The sequence below is a fragment of the Apium graveolens genome, unplaced genomic scaffold (assembly GCF_009905375.1).
Source record: "Apium graveolens cultivar Ventura unplaced genomic scaffold, ASM990537v1 ctg461, whole genome shotgun sequence".
In the NCBI taxonomy this organism is placed as follows: Eukaryota; Viridiplantae; Streptophyta; class Magnoliopsida; order Apiales; family Apiaceae; genus Apium; species Apium graveolens.
Genome location: NW_027418621.1, coordinates 6,460 through 27,572, shown reverse-complemented (window position 1 = coordinate 27,572; position 21,113 = coordinate 6,460). Strand labels below are relative to the sequence as shown.

The following is a 21,113-nucleotide window of genomic DNA, read 5'->3' as shown; positions in this document are numbered from 1 at the left end:
CTAACAATAGACGTACTATTTATCATGATTCACCCAGATTTCATGATAGCTCTAGGTATTATCAACCTTAAGCTAGGCATTATGCATCTAGAAATATTTATGTTCCTAATGATAAATATACCATGCCTAGATTCTTTCATGAAAAATCAAATGTTATGTATGATGTACTAACCCCAGGACCCTCAAGACAAAGGGGTACCTATAAATTTAATTAATCGATTTTGTAGGTTTGTCTTGCCGCGAAACAAGACATATGGTACCTTGATAGTGGGTGTTCAAGATATATGACCGGAAATAAGTCACTCTTGAACAACATTAAAAAGGTCATTGTGGGGAATGTAACATTTGGAGATAATAGCAAAGGAAACATTGTCGGCATCGGAGATACCAGTAATGATAAAGTTAAAATTTCCGATGTGCAACTAGTCACCGGATTAAAGTATAATCTTCTCTCTGTTGGTCAACTATGCAACAATGAATACAAGGTAATTCTCTACACTACTCATTGTTCAATTCTAGATAAATTCGGAAAGTTGGTCCTCACTTGCCCTCGAAATAAAAATGTCTATACATGTGACATGAGCAAGCAAGTGAGCGTATGTCTAATCACTATAAATGATGATCCATGGCTATGGCATCGAAGATTAGGACATGCCAACATGAAGTTAATAAAGAATATATCAACTAAAGACCATGTACGAGGGATACCAAAGTTAAATTATCATAAAGATCATACTTGTGAAGTTTGCGAAATTGGTAAACAAATTCGAGCCTCTCACAAAGCAAAATTCATGGTATCTACCTTAAGACCTCTCGAGCTATTACATATGGATCTTATTGGTCCGGTTCCTATACAAAGTCTCGGAGGTTGCTCATATACGTTGGTAATCATAGATGATTATTCACGATTTACATGGACGGGATTTCTCAAAGGTAAAAGTGACGCTTTTGAATCCTTCTCTTCTTTATGTAAAAGGATTCAAAATCAACAGAATAAAACCATAGTCTATATAAGGACTGATCATGGTAAAGAATTTGAGAATTCCAGTTTTACCAACTTCTGTGATGAACATGGCATCACACATAACTTTTCCGCTCCATATACTCCACAATCAAATGGAGTAGTTGAACAGAAAAATAGAACACTCCAAGAAATGGCTAGCACAATGCTAAATGAATATCATCGACCTAAATATTTTTGGGCCGAAGCTATGTCAACGGCTTGCCATATTCTTAATCGGGTTTTGCTACGACCTATAAAGAAAAAGACTCCTTACGAGCTCTATTTTGGCAAAACCCCGAAGTTAAGCTACTTTCGAGTATTCGGAAGCAAATGCTTCAGATTAAATTCAAAAGAATACCTTAAAAAATTTGATTCGAAATCGGACGAAGGTATATTTCTTGGATACTCGAATAATAGTAAAGCTTATCGAGTGTTTAATCTAAAGTCGCTTGTGGTGGAAGAATCAATGAATGTGGCATTTGATGAAAGTAAACCACCCGTAAAGTATAAAGATCTTGTTGACCAAGAAAATATCGAACAAGATGATATTGAAAATATTATTCGACAATTCGAAAATATGGATATCGGGACTCCCGTTTATAAAAATCCATTAGAAATAGACGAAAAGGAAGATGAACTTCCCAAAGCAATTCATACTATAAAAAGTCATCCACTAGATAATGTTCTTGGAGACTTAAAGAAGGGAGTTCAAACACGGTCACAAGTTCAAAACGTTGTGAATCATCTTAGTTTTCTATCTCAGATAGAACCTAAGACCGCAAAAGAGGCTTTATTAGACGAGGATTGGATCTCTGCAATGCAAGAGGAATTACTCCAGTTTTCTCGTAGTAAAGTTTGGGAACTTGTCCCAAAGCCTCGTGATACCTCTATAATTAGTACAAAATGGGTATTTTGAAATAAATTAGATGAAAATGGAACGGTAGTTTGAAATAAAGCGAGATTAGTCGCACAAGGTTATACCCAAATGGAAGGTATAGACTTTGATGAAACATATGCACCGATAGCAAGAATTGAATCAATTCCAATGCTATTGGCTTATGCATGTCATAAAAATATCAAAGTATACCAAATGGATGTGAAATCTGCATTCTTAAACGGGATATTAGAAGAAGAAGTATATGTAAAACAACCTTCCGGTTTTGAAAATGCAAACCATCCAGATTATCTTTATAAATTATATAAAGCTTTATATGGGTTAAAACAAGCCCCAAGAGCTTGGTATGAAAGGTTAAGCAAGTTCCTTTTAGAAAATAAATTTAAGATGGGAACGGCCGATAAAACCTTAGTTATGAGGCAAGAAAAGGATGATATATTGCTCGTACAAATAAAAGCAGATGACATCATATTTGGTTCAACAAATGATGCACTATGTAAAGAATTCTCTGATAATATGAGTAAAGAATTCGAGATGAGTATGATGGGAGAATTAAATTTCTTTTTAGGCTTACAAATAAAGCAATCTGATGAAGGCATCCATATCTCTCAATCAAAATATTGTAAAGAGATGTTGAAAAAATTTGAAATGTATAATGCCAAACCCATCTCTACTCCTATGTCTACATCCGATAAATTAACGGAAGATCCAAAAGGAATTCCTGTAGACACAAAAAAATATCGAGGAATGATTGGTAGCTTGCTTTATATCACTACAAGTCGTCCTGATATTCAATATAGTGTTTGTAAGTGTGCTAGATTTCAAGTAGCACCAAAAGAATCTCATTTATCCGCGGTAAAAAGGATATTGAGATATCTTAAAGGAACCACTGATGTTGGTCTTTGGTATCCAAAAGGAATACCATTTGACTTAGTATATTTTTCTAATTCAGACTATGCCGGGAATTTAGTCGACCGAAAAAGTACTAGTGGTACTTGTCAGTTTCTCGGTGGATGCCTAGTTTCTTGGTTTTCAAAGAAACAAAATTCCGTATCCATCTCAACAACAGAAGCTGAATATATAGCAGCTACAAAGTGTTGTGCTCAAATATTATGGATGAAGCAAACACTAGCTGGCTATAATATAAAGTTTGATGTGATCTCAATCTTATGTGATAATACAAGTGCTATTGATCTTAAAAAAATCCCGTATTACATTCAAGATCTAAACATATAGATGTGAGACATCACTTGTTACATGATCATATCAATAAAGGCGATATAAAAATGACTCATATAGATACTGAGTTTAATCTCGCTGACATATTCACGAAACCATTGAATTCCGAAAGATTCACTAAACTCCGTCTGGATTTAGGAATGCTGGAATCAATAAAATAGATAGACAATAAAAAGAATTCATATTATCTATCTTCTGGGTTTATTTAAGCCATCTCACGAAAAAGATATTTTCCCGATCAAGTTGTTAAGTCTCGTAAATTCAGATTTGTCAATAAAGAAATTTATTGATCGGATTTAATGAGATCTTAAATAGCTTAGATTAACCAGGAAAATAAAACTATTTCGAGTAAATAATTTTACTCAGTGGGATTTATAAAGGCTTTTTTTAAAACTGTCCTCACAAGAATTTATTATATATCAATATATATATAATCTTATTTATATAAGTATATATTTATTTGGATATTTTAAAAAACTACTTTTTCAAAAATATAAAATATATTATATATATTTTATGGGGTTAATTTTATATGTGTTGTATCGAGCCCAAACAAAAAATCCTGTCCGGCCCAATTCATTATCAAGCCCATATACTTTTTAACACACACACACACACACATATATATATATACATTTTCAAACAGCCCAGTCATAAAACCAAAAGCCCGCCCCATTTGTAGTTTTTAAAGCCCAATTTGATAAAACCCTAGCATCTGGACCGTTGATCATATACTTGATCAAATCGCAGCCGTTGAATTACTAAAATATATATATACAAACATTTTTGTGTACAAAATCATTTACACGGTTCATTTGGAACCCTACTCTTTCGCCTCTCGCCTCTTCACCGATTCTCTGAAACCCTAGATCTATATTTCTTCGATTATTCTTCAATTCTCGATGAAATTCAACAGTTATTATACTTATATTCCATTATTCGTAGTCAGGAACATATGATTAATGAATAATCTTGTTTGGGTTGGTGAAATCAAAGCAATTTTGATGACAAAAATAGACGATTTATACATAAATCGATCGAGAATCATCAAATCGAACATTAGATCATTTGATTCATATATATATATATATATATCTATATATACCTTAATTTTAATTTTTGATTCCAATTTTATGAAACCCTAACTTGTTTTTTGAGTTTAGATGACAGGAGAAGACTGGTATCAAGTGGAATGGTTGAATAAACAACCCCAAGAGGCTAAATTAGAGTTGCATGTGGCTTAAATCGGCTAATCGGAAGTTAACTCAGTCCGCGACTGAGTCAACCAGGTAAGTCATGTGAGCTGTTTGAGGCCACAGGCACAGATAAGTTTTCTTCTTGAATAATGAATGATTAATTGGGAGATGGTGTTTTGATAATATGTGAAATGATTATGTGCATAAGTGTTTTTGGATTATACTGTTTGCCTCGAATGTCTATGGAATATCTATAATTTAAACGTGTGGAAAGTTACAAATTCTTGAAAAGTTGCAGCATTATCTGTGAATTAGTTGATTGGTTTCTGATATAAGTGATTATTTAGTGATTTGACACTAATCTTTGTGCTTCTGTGTGGATTTAATAAGTAACATATGAATTCATCTCTTTGTAGGGTTGATCAGTCCAAAATATGCTTAAGAAATCTGGTATAAACACCTGCATACATTGACAACTCAGGCCACTAATCCTCAAAACTCAAATGTATGAGTTCTGTGAAGTTAATTGCTTGATTTATGCTAAATGACAATTCGATTCAAACAGTATCAGTCTATGTGCTTACAGGTGATTGATTTAATATGAAATAGACGACCTCAGACTTGTTAAAATCAATAAAGATTCATTCACAAGCTTATTATAGGTCTGACCAGTCTAAGAATTACTTAAAAATTACATGTATAATAATGATCAAATAAATAATCACTAATGTATGGACTCTGTGATGGTAGAGAATTGTCCTTTTAATGATTGTATAAACAACAACCAATGTGTGGTATAGTTGCTAAGTGAACTCATAGCTAATTTATGGGTAAAAGTACTTGATGGATTGATGTTTATTTAATTAAAAATGTGTTTAGTGCAATAATTATGATCAGTATCTTGAGAAACTTCTTAAGTTGAAATCCATTACTTTGCTATAAACTCCTACATAGAATAATGTTGTTGTAATATTGTCAGTCTGATATGTGCAAAATGGCCTTGATATTTCAAACCCTAATAGAATTGGTTAATAAGGTAACATAAACAGTTGATTGCCAAAATTTATAAAAAGTTGCTGATAAGTGGCATTTTATACCACTTAGAACGTCTTAAAATGGCTTAAATTGGTGTCTTGAAATCAAGTATTTTGTGTATTTGATGCGTTTTTCTAGTGTTTATGCATTTTAGGGTATTAGTTGCTTTCGGAGGAGGAATCATCAAGAATAAGCCTTGGCATGTGTTCACCATTGAGAGAGGAAAAGAACGGGCAGATTACGGCGAAGAAACGGAGCAAACCTGGAATTTTTCCAGTAGAGTCCTGCGCGCCCGCGCAGCAATGCTGAGCGGCCGCGCAGCAGCCTTGCGCGCCCGCGCAGAAATACTGAGTGGCCGCGCAGGGTCGGGGAAAAAGATATATTATTTTAGACTTCTACTTCTGTTTGGCTTCCAACTTCTATGTAATCTGAGTTTTATGGGACTATTATATAGGTAGATTTGAGACGTTTTTCACAGAGTATTAAGAGGAGATTATGTTTTAGATTGTGTTTTGCAAGAAGCGAAGGAGATAAGGAAGAAGACCGATTTAGCACACAGCAACGAAGAGGAAGCATATATTCTTGTGATTCTTGTTTCGTTGTAACGTTGGATGCTAGTTTTCTTGCTTTGACTTATTTACTCTTGTGACGTACTCTGTTTTAATATAATCAGTTTAGTTATTATTTTCTTGTGTTTGTTTATCATGATTTCATATGAACCCATGATGGCGATAAGTTCTATTATGGGCTAATCGTGATCATGGGGTTGCAACAGATTTATTATGGAATTCTTTAGTTAATTGTTTAATACTTTAGTGTGTGATGATTGCATGATATCTAGTATGCGTATTCGTCTTATGTGCGTCGCGAACATATAAGATAGGGTGTTAATCTCTTGTGAAGCGACGGTGGATCTTGAGATTTAGAACTTGCCATGCTAGCATAGGTTCATGTACGTTGTGCATGATTAGTGGGTAACTCTAACAGTTTTATTTGCCCTATGTAATCAAAAAGGAATAACTTGTGCTTAAATTGTTGTGTTGTCAATTTCTGTAGACATATAGGAACTCAACATAATTGATGACTATTCAACTTCTATCTTAATTGTGGATGTTTGGTAGAATGGTATTAGTACAATGAAAGTTGGCTTTTATCAGTTTCGTGTTATTCGATTAATATCATCACTGTCACATGCTAAAGGTAATAACTATGGCTATAGAAGGAAGTAATAATGAAGTTGTGATCTCATGAGTGTTTTATTATTGATAAATTGAAGTGTTAGTTAAGTGGTTAATTAAGTAGTTAATTATAGTTAATATTTAATCAACAATTTTAAGTGTTATTATCTTAATATTGAGAAGTAGTCATACATTGGTGAGTGAGTTAAATTAGACAATAACTTAGTCTGAGTCTCTGAGGGAACGAACTAGAAAGTATTCTATATTACTTGCGAACGCGTATACTTGCGTGAATATTAGTGCGTGATTTCGCCCTAACAAGTTTTTGGCGCCGCTGCCGGGGACTCGGCGTATTTGTTTAGTTTATGTACTTACCATCATTGGTCATTAGGACTCAGTGATTAGGACGTAGTAGTTAATTACTCTTTTCGGTTGTGTTTCAGGTACTTTAGCAAGCGTTTATGCAAACTCGTTCTCGTGCTCGCAAGAGGACCTTAGATACAGCTGAGGAGAAAGACGAAGTTCTTGATACACCGGAGAAGTTAGATTTTGAGGATTCGGATTCAGGAACTGAGCAGAAAGAACCAGTAAACATGGGAGATCGTATTGTTCAAGCTGATCCAGCTCTTATGGATTTTTCTCGGCCTAAAATTGATGATATTCAGTCAAGCATTCTTCATCCGGCTATTCAAGCTAACACCTTTGAAATCAAGCCGGGCACTATTCAGATGGTGCAGAATTCTGTTTCTTTTGGAGGAGCGGCAACTGAAGACCCCAACATGCACATAAGAAATTTTGTCGAGATCGGCAGCACTTTTAAGTATAATGGCGTGACTGATGAGGCTATCAAGTTGAGGCTCTTCCCATTCTCACTGAGGGATAAGGCTAAAGACTGGTTACATTCTGAACCAGCTGGGTCCATCACTACGTGGCAAGATCTTGCGCAAAAGTTTCTGGTGAAGTTTTATCCAATGGCAAAGACTGCTGCTATGAGGAGTGCTCTTACTCAATTTGCGCAGCAACCTACAGAATCTATGTGCGAGGCTTGGGAACGCTACAAGGAAATGTTGAGAAAATGTCCACATCATGGAATGCCGGATTGGATGGTAATCACTGGTTTTTATAATGGTTTGGGGGCCCAATCTCGGCCCATGCTCGATGTAGCAGCTGGAGGCGCCTTATGGGCTAAAAGCTATACTGAGGCGTATAACCTTATCGAGACGATGGCTGCAAATGAGCATCAAAACCCAACTCAGAGGATGACATCAGGCAAGGTAGCAGGTATTCTGGAAGTTGATGCAGCCACCGCTATTGCAGCCCAGCTCCAAGCACTATCAATGAAGGTTGATTCTTTGGCTACGTATGGAGTTAATCAAATAGCTATGGTTTGTGAGCTTTGTGCAGGTTCTCATGCTACGGATCAGTGTTCTCTTGTTAATGAATCTGTTCAGTATGTGAATAATTATCAGCGACAACAGCAGCCTGTGCCAGCGACCTATCATCCTAACAACAGAAATCATCCAAATTTCAGCTGGGGGAATAATCAAAATGCTATTCAGCCAACATATCAGCAAGGAGTAAGTAAACAGTTTAACCCACCTGGATTCCAGCAACCACAGCAGTATGCTACAAGGCAATTATATCCTCAACAGGGAAGTGCAGCTGCACCTACTAGTGCTGATTTTGAGGAACTTAAGCTGTTGTGCAAGAGTCAGGCGGTTTCTATCAAGACCTTGGAAAATCAAATCGGACAATTAGCCAATACAGTGCTCAATCATCAACCTGGCACTCTTCCCAGTGACACAGAAGTACCAGGCAGGAAGGAAGCTAAAGAGCAAGTCAAGGCTATTACCTTAAGGTCTGGAAAAGTAGCTGATGCTGAAAAGGCAAAAGAAGTCGAAGCTGAAGTTAGAGATGAAGAATCTAAGCAAAAGGAGAAAGCGGCGGAACCAAGGAAGACTACTATTGAACACACTCTGCCTGAGGCTAATATAGGGGAGAAACAGCTCTATCCTCCACCACCTTTTCCTAAGAGATTGCAGCAACAAAAGCTGGATAGACAGTTCGGGAAGTTTCTGGAGGTGTTCAAGAAACTTCACATCAATATACCTTTCGCTGAGGCTCTAGAACAAATGCCTAGTTATGCGAAGTTTATGAAGACTATTCTTTCAAGGAAGGTGAAACTGGATGACCTTGAAACCGTTGCTCTCACGGAAGAATGCAGCACTGTTCTGCAACAAAAGTTACCACCAAAACTGAAAGATCCAGGAAGTTTCACCATTCCTTGCACCATTGGCAATCTAACTTTTGACAAGTGCCTTTGCGATTTGGGAGCAAGCATTAATCTGATGCCCTTGTCGATCTTTAAAAAGCTGGATCTGCCTGATCCAAAACCCACATACATGTCGCTACAATTGGCTGACCGTTCCATTACTTATCCAAGGGGCATAGTTGAGGATGTGCTTGTCAAGGTGGATAAGCTCTTCTTTCCTGCAGATTTTGTTATTCTGGATTTTGAGGAAGATAAGAAGATTCCCATAATCTTGGGGAGGCCTTTCTTGGCTACTGGTCGTACCTTGATAGATGTGCAAAAAGGGGAACTTACTATGCGGGTCCAAGATCAGGATGTGACCTTCAACGTATTCAAGGCAATGAAATTCCCTACAGAAGATGAGGAGTGCTTAAAAGTGGATGTGATTGATTCTGCGGTTACTTCGGAACTCGATCACATGCTAATGTCTGATGCATTGGAAAAGGCCTTAGTGGGGGAATTTGACAGTGATGATGAAGATAGCAACGAGCAATTACAATATCTGAACGCTTCTCCCTGGAAGCGAAAGCTGGATATACCATTTGAATCTCTTGGTACTTCTGACCTCAAGAACGCTGAAGGGAAGCTCAAACCATCAATAGAGGAAGCGCCTACCTTAGAGCTCAAACCATTACCTGAACACTTGAGGTATGCTTTTTTAGGTGATTCATCTACGTTACCTGTTATTATTTCAGCTGACCTTTCAGGTAGTGAGGAAGACAAGCTCTTAAGGATTTTGAGAGAATTCAAATCGGCTATAGGATGGACCATAGCAGACATCAAGGGGATAAGTCCTTCATATTGTATGCATAAAATTCTGCTAGAGGAAGGAAGTAAGCCAACTGTGGAACAGCAGCGAAGACTGAACCCGATCATGAAGGAGGTGGTGAAGAAAGAAATTCTGAAATGGCTAGATGCAGGCATCATTTATCCTATTTCTGACAGCTCGTGGGTGAGCCCCGTGCAATATGTACCTAATAAGGGAGGTATCACTGTGGTCGCAAATGAAAAGAATGAGCTCATCCCTACTCGAACAGTTACAGGATGGAGAGTATGCATGGATTATAGAAAATTGAACAAAGCCAGAAGGAAGGATCACTTCCCTCTTCCATTTATTGATCAAATGCTTAACAGATTGGCGGGACATGAGTATTTTTGTCTTCTGGATGGTTATTCCGGGTATAATCAGATTTGTATTGCACCAGAAGATCAGGAAAAGACTACCTTCACTTGTCCATTTGGCACATTTGCTTTTCGTAGAGTTTCGTTTGGGTTATGTGGCGCCCCGGCCACCTTTCAGAGATGTATGATGGCTATATTCTCTGACATGATTGGAAATAACGTCGAGGTGTTCATGGATGACTTCTCCGTCTTTGGACACTCATATGATGAATGTTTAAATAATCTACGCGCCGTACTCAAAAGATGCGTGGAAACTAATTTGGTGCTTAATTGGGAGAAATGTCATTTTATGATGCGTGAAGGCATTATCCTTGGGCATAAGGTCTCTAGAAAAGGTCTGGAGGTGGACAAGGCCAAGGTGGGAGTCATTGAAAATCTTCCCCCACCTAATTCGGTGAAAGGAATCCGTAGTTTTCTCGGTCATGCGGGTTTTTATCGGCGATTCATCAAAGACTTTTCAAAGATATCTAAGCCGTTGTGCAATCTACTTGAGAAAGATGTGCCTTTCAAATTTGATGATGAATGTTTGGCAGCATTCGAGACTCTCAAGGAGAGTTTGATCACGGCACCAGTTATTACAGCACTAGATTGGACAGAACCGTTTGAGATGATGTGTGATGTGAGTAATTATGCGGTAGGTGCAGTTCTGGGACAGCGCAAGAAAAATCTCTTCCATGTGGTCTACTATGCGAGTAAGACTTTAAATGGGGCTCAATTGAACTACACCACTACTGAGAAGGAGCTTTTGGCTATAGTCTTTGGCTTTGAGAAATTTCGATCTTATCTGCTTGGTACGAAAGTGACAGTATTCACTGATCATGCAGCTATTCGCTATCTGGTTTCTAAGAAGGATTCGAAGCCGAGACTCATTTGTTGGGTGCTTTTACTTCAAGAATTTGAGTTAGAGATCAAAGATAGAAAAGGTACTGAGAATCAAGTAGATGACCATCTCTCTAGGTTGGAGAATCCCGATTCTACTTCACAAGATAGGACGTTAATCAATGAATCTTTTCCGGATGAGCAGTTGTTTGCAATTCAGGAGGAAGAACCATGGTTTGCAGATATTGTAAACTATCTTGTCAGCAATATAATGCCTCCTAATTTGACATCCGCGCAAAAGAAGAAGTTTCTGCATGAGGTGAAGTGGTATATATGGGATGAACCATATTTGTTTAGACAGGGAGCTGACCAGATCATCAGGAGATGTATCCCGTTCTGTGAGACGGAGGGGATATTACGAGACTGCCATTCCACGGTTTATGGTGGACACTATGGAGGTGAGAAGACGGCAGCTCGTATTCTGCAAGCAGGTTTTTTCTGGCCTACCTTGTTCAAGGATGCTCATCAGTTTGTTTTAAGGTGTGATCGTTGCCAAAGAGTGGGAAATTTGTCAAGGAAGGATGAGATGCCATTAAATGTGATGCTTGAAGTCGAGGTCTTTGATGTATGGGGAATCGATTTCATGGGGCCTTTTATCTCGTCTTGCAATAATCAGTACATCTTGCTGGCAGTCGATTATGTCTCAAAATGGGTCGAAGTTAAAGCTTTACCGACAAATGATGCAAAGGCAGTGCTAAATTTTCTTCATAAGCAAATTTTCACAAGGTTTGGAACACCTCGGGTAATCATAAGTGATGAAGGATCGCATTTTTGCAACCGTAAGTTCACTTCTATGATGCAGCATTATAATGTGAATCATCGAGTAGCTACTGCCTATCATCCGCAAACAAATGGTCAAGCGGAAGTGTCTAACAGAGAGATAAAGCGCATTCTAGAGAAGGTTGTTTGTCCGTCAAGGAAGGATTGGTCTTTAAAGCTCGATGAAGCTGTTTGGGCTTACAGAACAGCATACAAAACTCCACTTGGGATGTCACCGTTTATGTTGGTGTACGGTAAGGGATGTCATCTACCGGCGGAGCTTGAGCATAAGGCCTACTGGGCATTGAAGAAATTGAACCTGGATTTAGATGCAGCTGGTAAAAAAAGAATGTTTCAGCTTAATGAACTTGATGAATTTCGACTTCAAGCGTACGAGAATAACAAAATGTATAAGGAAAAGGTGAAGAGGTGGCACGATAGGAAGCTACATCCTAAGTTATTTGTGCCAGGGCAACAAGTTCTGTTATTCAACTCTCGGCTCCGACTTTTTCCTGGGAAGTTGAAATCAAGGTGGTCTGGACCTTTTATTGTCAAAACTGTGTTTCCACATGGAGCGGTGGAAATTTTTGAGAATGATTCGGACCAAGCATTCAAGGTTAACGGTCAGCGGTTGAAACACTACTATGGGGACATGGCAAACCGAGAGGTGGTTAGTGCCATTTTGTTGACTACGTGAGAAAGGTACGGAACGTCAAGCTAATGACGAAAAAGAAGCGCTGCGTGGGAGGCAACCCATGAATTGTTGTTACAGGAACCCTTAGAAGTTAATAACCTATCCAAAAACACAAAAAAATCAGAAAACAGGGGCTGAAAAAAAAAATTCCAGAGACCCTCTGCGCGCCCGCGCAGCTATGCTGAGCGGCCGCGCAGCTTGCTGCGCGCCCGCGCAAAAATGCTGAGCGGCCGCGCAGGGGTCGAGTTCCAGAAAATTTTTTACAGTTCAGAAAAAAAAAAACAAAAACACACAAAAACCCATCACAGCCCATAAACCCACGAATTCTTTTCCCATTACCCCATGATTTTATCCCTCAACCCCACTCCTAATCTAATTTAACCTACTCCACACCCTATATATACATACACCTATCCTACATATCTCCCACAACTTCCTACACTTAAACCCTCTCATAAACATCAAAAATCAGTTCTTACACACTTTTATTCACAAATAAATGGCACCCAAGAGAGCACGCACTATTGACAGCAGCAGCACAGTTCCTACTGCTGATTCATCAAGGGGTATTGCTGCAAGGCCTCGGTTAACTGACAGAGCTGCGGAGGAGGAGTACACTAGGCTGTTGGGGAAGCCGATTCTGAATGAGAGGGGGTTTTTACCATCAGGGAGGGATGGTGAGTTGTTGCCCATGATTGCAGAGAAGGGGTGGATAGCTTTTTGTGAGTCACCCGAAGCAGTACCGATGAGTGTTGTTCGCGAGTTCTACGCGAACGCGAAGGCTGAAAAGAATGGGTTTTCTGTAGTTCGTGGGCTGACGGTTGATTATCATCCTGCGGCGATTCGCCGTGTGATTGGACAGCGAGAGAGAAAGCCCGAGGAGGAGAACTGGAATGAAAAGACTGCTGAGGACTTTGACTTGGATTTGATTTGTGCGACTGTCTGTCGACCGGGCACAGTTTGGAACCGCAGTCCAGCCAATAATGAGTATCGTCACTTTCCGGCGATCGCCATGAACAGGTATGCCCGTGCATGGAATGCATTTATATGTGCTAATATTTTGCCTTCTTCACATGCACACGAGGTCACAGTTGAGAGAGCACAGTTGTTGTGGGGAATTCTGAATGAGGAATACTATGTGGACCTTGGTGAGTTTATCTACCAAGGAATTCTGAAGTTTTTGAGGGGCGCAAAGCATATGAACATCCCTTATGCATCCACGGTTACAAAGCTATGCCGAGCAGTAGGAGTGAACTGGCCGGCTCATGAGCAGTTGCAGTTGCCAGCAGCTCCGATAGATTCTGGCACTCTGAATGGGATGCAGGAGTGGACCGGTGGTGAGCCTGAGGAGCATGGGCTGGGTTATCGTCTTCTAGGAGGGCGTCCAGCATGAGGTGCTACTATGGCCAGGCCAGGGCGTAGTGAGGCTAGTTCTTCGAGAGCTCAGGAGGGTGCTGGGATGGGTGATGCCCAGTATAGGAGGCTTTCACGGCGGATGGATGCCATGTATGAGACGCAGAGCAGGTTTGCTCAGGAGCTCACTCTTGCGTTAGGGACTGCTTTTCGAGGCCTTGGAGCTGATATCCAGTGGCCAGTTTTTGGTGAGGACTCTGCATACCCGCCGCCTGATACTCCACCCACTGAGGGTGATGATGATGATGACTCTGAGTAGGTATACCCTGTGTTCCTTTCTACTACCTTCACTGGGGACAGTGAAGATTTTAAGTTTGGGGGTGGTAGTTAAGGAATATTTTGTGTGTGTCATATAGCTGCATATTCATGATAGTTAGTTCATATAGTTGCATAATTTTTGCCATATAGTTTTTTTTATATATAGCTTTATTTGTTTGTCATATCATATAGCTCATGCATATACCATGATCCCTTTTGCAATGATTTATCGACTGAATTGTGATATTGATGCGAGTGTAGTGATAGCATTAAAGTGATATTAAGTTGTGTAGGTTGATATGCATGCTAGAAGCACTTATATTTTCATTAAGTCTTAGAGAATGCTTAAGGACTAGATTGTTGTTATGATCTGATTATTTTCGAGGATAATCTATTTATTATGCTTAGAATTTGATAATAGGTTCTTAGTGGTAAGGGCATGAAAAAGAAAAAAAAATGGAGTAAAAATGGAATTTGTTGCTAGTTATGGCTAGGCGTCAAATGGCTAGTAGCCGGCTCGCATGTTATGCGAGTAGTCTAGGGTTGAGCAAGATGGAGCGAAACGCACTTGCTCAGAGAAAAAAAAAAAAATTTGCATAATTGATCAAGAGTGGGCTCTTTGGTATTCGAGTTATTAAGTTCTTAGGGGACTTTGTGCCTAGTGACCTAAGGCTTTTAGAGTCTGGGATCCGCTAACCTAACGCTCGTTACATGGATACCATTGTATAAGTCTTTTGTGGACCTCACTCATTGCACGGTCAAATAAGCATTTGAGTTGTAAATAAAAAGCACGATTCCGTAGTAAGCTCCAGAGTTCTTGTAGTGTTGTATATCACTTTGTGCCTAGAATTTTTATTCTTTGTATAATCGTAGGATTTCCTTGAGGATAGTCTAGTCATAGTAATTGGTCTAGTTCCGAAGCATATCTGTTAAGCATTTGCACACACCACGTTTCTGGCTGTATGTCTGTTTGCATGAGTTTATTGATCTTTAGTGTCTAACTGCATTCGTTGAGACGTGACAATTTGGTTGGTTAATTGTAGTAAGGGGGATCGTTGCATTTTCATATAGATTGCATTCATGCATATTTTTTTTATTTGTTTTGAGTCTGTGACGCTTGAGGACAAGCATTGATTTAAGTTTGGGGGTGTGATAAGTGGCATTTTATACCACTTAGAACGTCTTAAAATGGCTTAAATTGGTGTCTTGAAATCAAGTATTTTGTGTATTTGATGCGTTTTTCTAGTGTTTATGCATTTCAGGGTATTAGTTGCATTTCGGAGGAGGAATTATCAAGAATAAGTCTTGGCATGTGTTCACCATTGAGAGAGGAAAAGAACGGGCAGATTACGGCGAAGAAACGGAGCAAACCTGGAATTTTTCCAGTAGGGTCCTGCGCGCCCGCGCAGCAATGCTGAGCGGCCGCGCAGCAGCCTTGCGCGCCCGCGCAGAAATGCTGAGCGGCCGCGCAGGGTCGGGGAAAAAGATATATTATTTTAGACTTCTACTTCTATTTGGCTTCCAACTTCTATGTAATCTGAGTTTTATGGGACTATTATATAGGTAGATTTGAGACGTTTTTCACAGAGTATTAAGAGGAGATTATGTTTTAGATTGTGTTTTGCAAGAAGCGAAGGAGATAAGGAAGAAGACCGATTTAGCACACAGCAACGAAGAGGAAGCATATATTCTTGTGATTCTTGTTTCGTTGTAACGTTGGATGCTAGTTTTCTTGCTTTGACTTATTTACTCTTGTGACGTACTCTGTTTTAATATAATCAGTTTAGTTATTATTTTCTTGTGTTTGTTTATCATGATTTCATATGAACCCATGATGGCGATAAGTTCTCTTATGGGCTAATCGTGATCATGGGGTTGCAACGGATTTATTATGGAATTCTTTAGTTAATTGTTTAATACTTTAGTGTGTGATGATTGCATGATATCTAGTATTGGTTGTGCGTATTCGTCTTATGTGCGTCACGAACATATAAGATAGGGTGTTAATCTCTTGTGAAGCGACGGTGGATCTTGAGATTTAGAACTTGCCATGCTAGCATAGGTTCATGTACGTTGTGCATGATTAGTGGGTAACTCTAACAGTTTTATTTTCCCTATGTAATCAAAAAGGAATAACTTGTGCTTAAATCGTTGTGTTGTCAATTTCTGTAGACATATAGGAACTCAACATAATTGATGACTATTCAACTTCTATCTTAATTGTGGATGTTTGGTAGAATGGTATTAGTACAATGAAAGTTGGCTTTTATCAGTTTCGTGTTATTCGATTAATATCATCACTGTCACATGCTAAAGGTAATAACTATGGCTATAGAAGGAAGTAATAATGAAGTTGTGATCTCATGAGTGTTTTATTATTGATAAATTGAAGTGTTAGTTAAGTGGTTAATTAAGTAGTTAATTATAGTTAATATTTAATCAACAATTTTAAGTGTTATTATCTTAACATTGAGAAGTAGTCATACATTGGTGAGTGAGTTAAATTAGACAATAACTTAGTCTGAGTCTCTGAGGGAACGAACTAGAAAGTATTCTATATTACTTGCGAACGCGTATACTTGCGTGAATATTAGTGCGTGATTTCGCCCTAACAGTTGCTTATAAAATACATCTACTTAAGGACACTGTATCACTAACCTAGGTGCAAAATGTTCGAATCATTAAAAACTGGTGAAAAATTATACAAATACACTAAAGGGATATAATATGTGATAAATATTTAAGTGCTACATTAAACTTATCTTTCTTGTGTAGTTACATATATATATTATGAACTTGATCCTGAATCTGCTTCTTGTATTATGTACTATGAGTATGTGTATATCCTGGTGAGATACAGGAAAGGTATAATGTAAGGTGTATTGTGTGATTAATGGATAAGTATATAAAAACAATGTAATCTGTAATGTCAAGAAGACTATTATGCAAACTAAGATTTGATAAATAGCATAACTTAATCTTTTAGAGAAAAAGACAAAATCACAAGCACACACAGCCTTCACAGTAAGACCTGGCAGGGGAGCCTTGAGCATCCATGTATCTGGATCACTGATGTGATTAATGGCCAATTAGAAATTTTAGGTGGCATTTTATTTCAACTTACTGCAGTTAAAATGTTATATCTGATATAAATGGTCTGTATGTTGTGTAACTTTGAATGTTGTTTGAACTAAATGAAGACTGAGTGTGCATTAATATAGATGTATTGTTATGTGTTAAATGTGCATATCATTCTCCTGGTTGCACCTCATTAATAAAAAAATGCCTTAAGAAATAAATGTAACATTCTTTATTAAAACTCAAAAGTTTTCAGAAAATTTATTTATTTAAAAAGGTGACAACCTTTCTACACTGATCTTTTCAATTCTGAAAATTCTTAAATGTATTGTTTGTCACTTGCATAGGTCATAGTTTGTAGAGTAAGCTGCATTTCACCTTTATGTCACACATTCTCCGAAATCTGTGTACTTTTTGTACTTATAACAGTACTAAAATAGTATTTCCTAGTTACTAGTTGTCACTATTTGTATATGTCAGCTACTTAACATCATACCTTAGCTGCATTATACACACACCTAAGATCTGGAATTATGCAAACCATGCCTCTACACATCAACTCTTTATAAATTGCATTTAAGGAAAATCACTGTTTATAAACAGTAAAAGCTACTTTACAGAAAATTATTTTCCTAACTGATATTGAATTATGTGCTATGTGCATGCATATATATTTATATTTACATCTGCTGCATTCACACACAAACACAGTTCATTTGCATACTTCACTTCATCAGTTATGAACCCAAATGCTAGGCCATTCTACCCTAAGCCAAGACCAGCCATCACAAATCCATATATGCTGGAAGATATGGAAAAGAAACAGTTTCTTCACCATAAATCTTCTGCTTTCAAATATGTAAACCCTTCAAACCCAAGAAACAGTCACCAAAGACCATCTCATCCAAGAAACCACAAAAAAGGTTTCAAAAATCACACTATCCCCTTCTATCAGAGTAGGAAATTTCAAGTTCCTCACTCTCCAAACCCTAGACCTACTAAACCCTTTCAAGCCAGAGTTTGTACCAGAAAATCAAACCTAAGACAAGAACCAAACACAAACACAAACACTAACACCTCTAAGCCTCCACCACCAGACCTTGCTAATCCTTCTAATTCCAAGAAATTCCTTGACTTAGTCAAGAATGTTCAGCCTGGTATTTGTGTGAACTTAACTGGTGAAGTGGAGAGGGTCATTAGGCATGCTAAGTGGGAGGGATTAGTATTTCATTTGAGTAGACAACATTGTTATTCCCGAGGAACTAACAATGAGATTTACAGAAGAGGGGTTGAATGTAAATCTCAAAACTTTTTAAAGTTTTGAGCAGTTTGAAAGGCTAAGTGTATAATGAATAGACGTGTGTGAATTGCTTTAAGCAAGTGTAGATAGATGTATATTCAAAATACAAATGTAAAGAACACAGAAGCTTTTAAAACTTTTCTGGTGGATTTGATGTTCCACCAGAGATGTGTATTTCAGAAAATTTGTGATATAAAGAATTTTTCACAGCTGCTTCCTAGTACAAACTAGATGATTTTCTCTCTGAATTTTTCTAAATAGCTCTTAAAAATTTATACATAATTACTAGCTGCAACTTGGTTTATATATCACCAAGTTTTACAAGTGAAGACAAAGATAAAATACAATTATAAAATAGTCCTTCACATGTTTCTTCTTCATTTCTCTATCCAATACAATCTAAGATAATCTGTGAATCTTTGAACACTTCCTTGTTTGCACCAGAATGGAAATGCTGCTTTTTCTTGATTCCTCCAAGAGGCTACCACATTCCAATTGACTCTATCAACCCATGTGCCTCTGTCTTATGAATTGTCACTATCAAATGCTATGGAATTGAGCATTCATTGAAGATTTCATCTGTTGATGGCTTTATCTGTTGATGCTCTTATCCGTTGAGGGATGTTATCCGTTGAAGCTTTAGAGACATCCGTTGATGGCTTTATCCGTTGATGCTTTTATCCGTTGAGGGATGTTATTCGTTGAAGCTTTAGAGACATCCGTTGAAGCTTTAGAGACATTCGTTGAAGCTTTGTTTCTCATCCGTTTAAGGCCTTTAATTTACCAGTTGATACCACTTCATTTATACAAAATTACAAGGCATGAAATATTTACAATTAGCCCTCCTATTTGCATATCCACTAGTAGTCAACATGACTTATAATTTCCTACAACTTCTTAAGAATTATAACTCAATTACAAAGACTGAAATGTGCTACAATACTAAACTTATTTCTAAGTAAACCTACTCCATCAACGGATAGCCAAAGTGGTCTTATCCGTTGAGGCTACAAACACTAGTTTTCTACTTAAGTGTTTTGCTTTAACTTATCATCAAACTAATACACATATATTCCTAACAATCTCCCCATATTTATGTCTACTAGAATTGTAGGCATAAATTCAGGGTTAACTTGATGATAACAAAACACTTAACAAATATATGAGTTGAAACTAAGTAGAAATTCAAAAGTGCTGCAAAAGTGTTTGTACTAAGATAGAGTTGAAGATTTACAGAGTTTCCAAGGGTGCTCCTCTAGCCTGAGCAAATCATCTTCTTTTCCTTTGTTCCCTTATTTTCTTTCCTAGCCTCCTGTCATTTTCCTCTACTTGGAGTCGGGGTTGTCTGTAGAATGCAGCCTCATCTTCATCACTGATATCCAACTTAGATTGCATGTCCTTGAGAGTTTCATTACTGGCAATCTTAAGTTGGTCTTCAAGTCTGAAAAATCTTCTGACTCTTTTATTGTCTCTGAACTTCATCAACCAATGAGGTGATTTATGAATTGTAATTCCATGCTCTGGGATGAGTATTGTTCTAGGCAAGGAATTTGACTCATTCCGAGTCTTCCTTATGTTGGCAATCCTGTTGAGAATCTCAGTCTTGGCAGTCCTGGTAAAACCAGTGTCCCTTTTTATAGCTGAGTAAACTCTAATCAAGGTAGAATAGCCCTCATTTAGAATTCTTTGAAGAGGCCAAGTCCTTTCCACACTTCCTTTATACTTGAACACTAGCCTTTCTGGTAGCTGTCTGTAGGCATCTATTCCCCTTACTTCCTCCAGCTCATCCAGGTAGAGTTCAATATCTGTACATTCTTTTATATCACAAATATGAACATAATCATCCTTTGAGATTTGTGGCTTAGGCTTAGACTTTTGTTTCTGAGTGAATTTCTTTGAGGTTAGGGGAGGTATGGATTTTCTTATTTGTCCTTTTTGTTTCTTTGGTGGTAGAGGAGTGGTTAAGAAGGTAGGCAATTTGATGGTGTCCCAATCAATAGGTTCCTCTTTAGGGATGATTGGTTCACCATGGATATTGATACTAGGATCTGCAACAAAAGGTTCAGGAATGGAAGGTAGTGGTTTAGATTTTGATTGGATTTCTTCAGTGTTTATCTTCACTCTTCCTTTTTTCCTTGGCCTTCCTTCTGTTCCCCTTTTGCCATTCCTTTCTTTCCTCACTTCTTTCCTCCACACTTTCACCAAGCATATTCCCCATATCCACATTTATGTTTTCAGTCTTGTCTTCACTCTTGTCTTCAATCTCTTTCTTCTCTTCTTCAAGTTGATTTGACTTTAGCTATTTTTCAGCCTTTGCATGTGCTCTTTTGTCAGCTTCCAACTTTTTAGCTTCTTCCTTTAACCTCATGATCACTTCCTTCTTGGCTATTAAGAATTTGGGATGTCCTTGAATCACACAGATTCTCTTTCCCTCTCTATAGATAATAGCCATATTCAATCTTTCCACTGCATCTTTGGTCTCTTTGTGCTTTATGATATTACCACCCAAAACTTTGTCTTCATCAGGCTTTGGAAGAGGAAAATCCACTTCTTTTACTTGAGCAAAATTTAGAGGGTTCTTTGTAGAGTCCTTGTTAAATCTGGTGGTTGGCTTGAGTACCATGGGCTTCAGGTTCCTTGAAGAAGTTTCTCCAACCTTATTCCTCCTTATTGGCTTTTGCTCCATAATGATT

At 38.0% G+C, this 21,113-nt stretch overlaps 1 non-coding gene across 1 annotated transcript; it reads right to left on the bottom strand.

Moving 5' to 3' along the window:
• Positions 1-7,532: 7,532 nt before the first annotated feature.
• LOC141702090 (small nucleolar RNA R71) lies at positions 7,533-7,639 on the bottom strand. Its single transcript, XR_012567010.1, has one exon. It is a non-coding gene; the product is annotated as a small nucleolar RNA R71 (small nucleolar RNA).
• Positions 7,640-21,113: the final 13,474 nt, after the last annotated feature.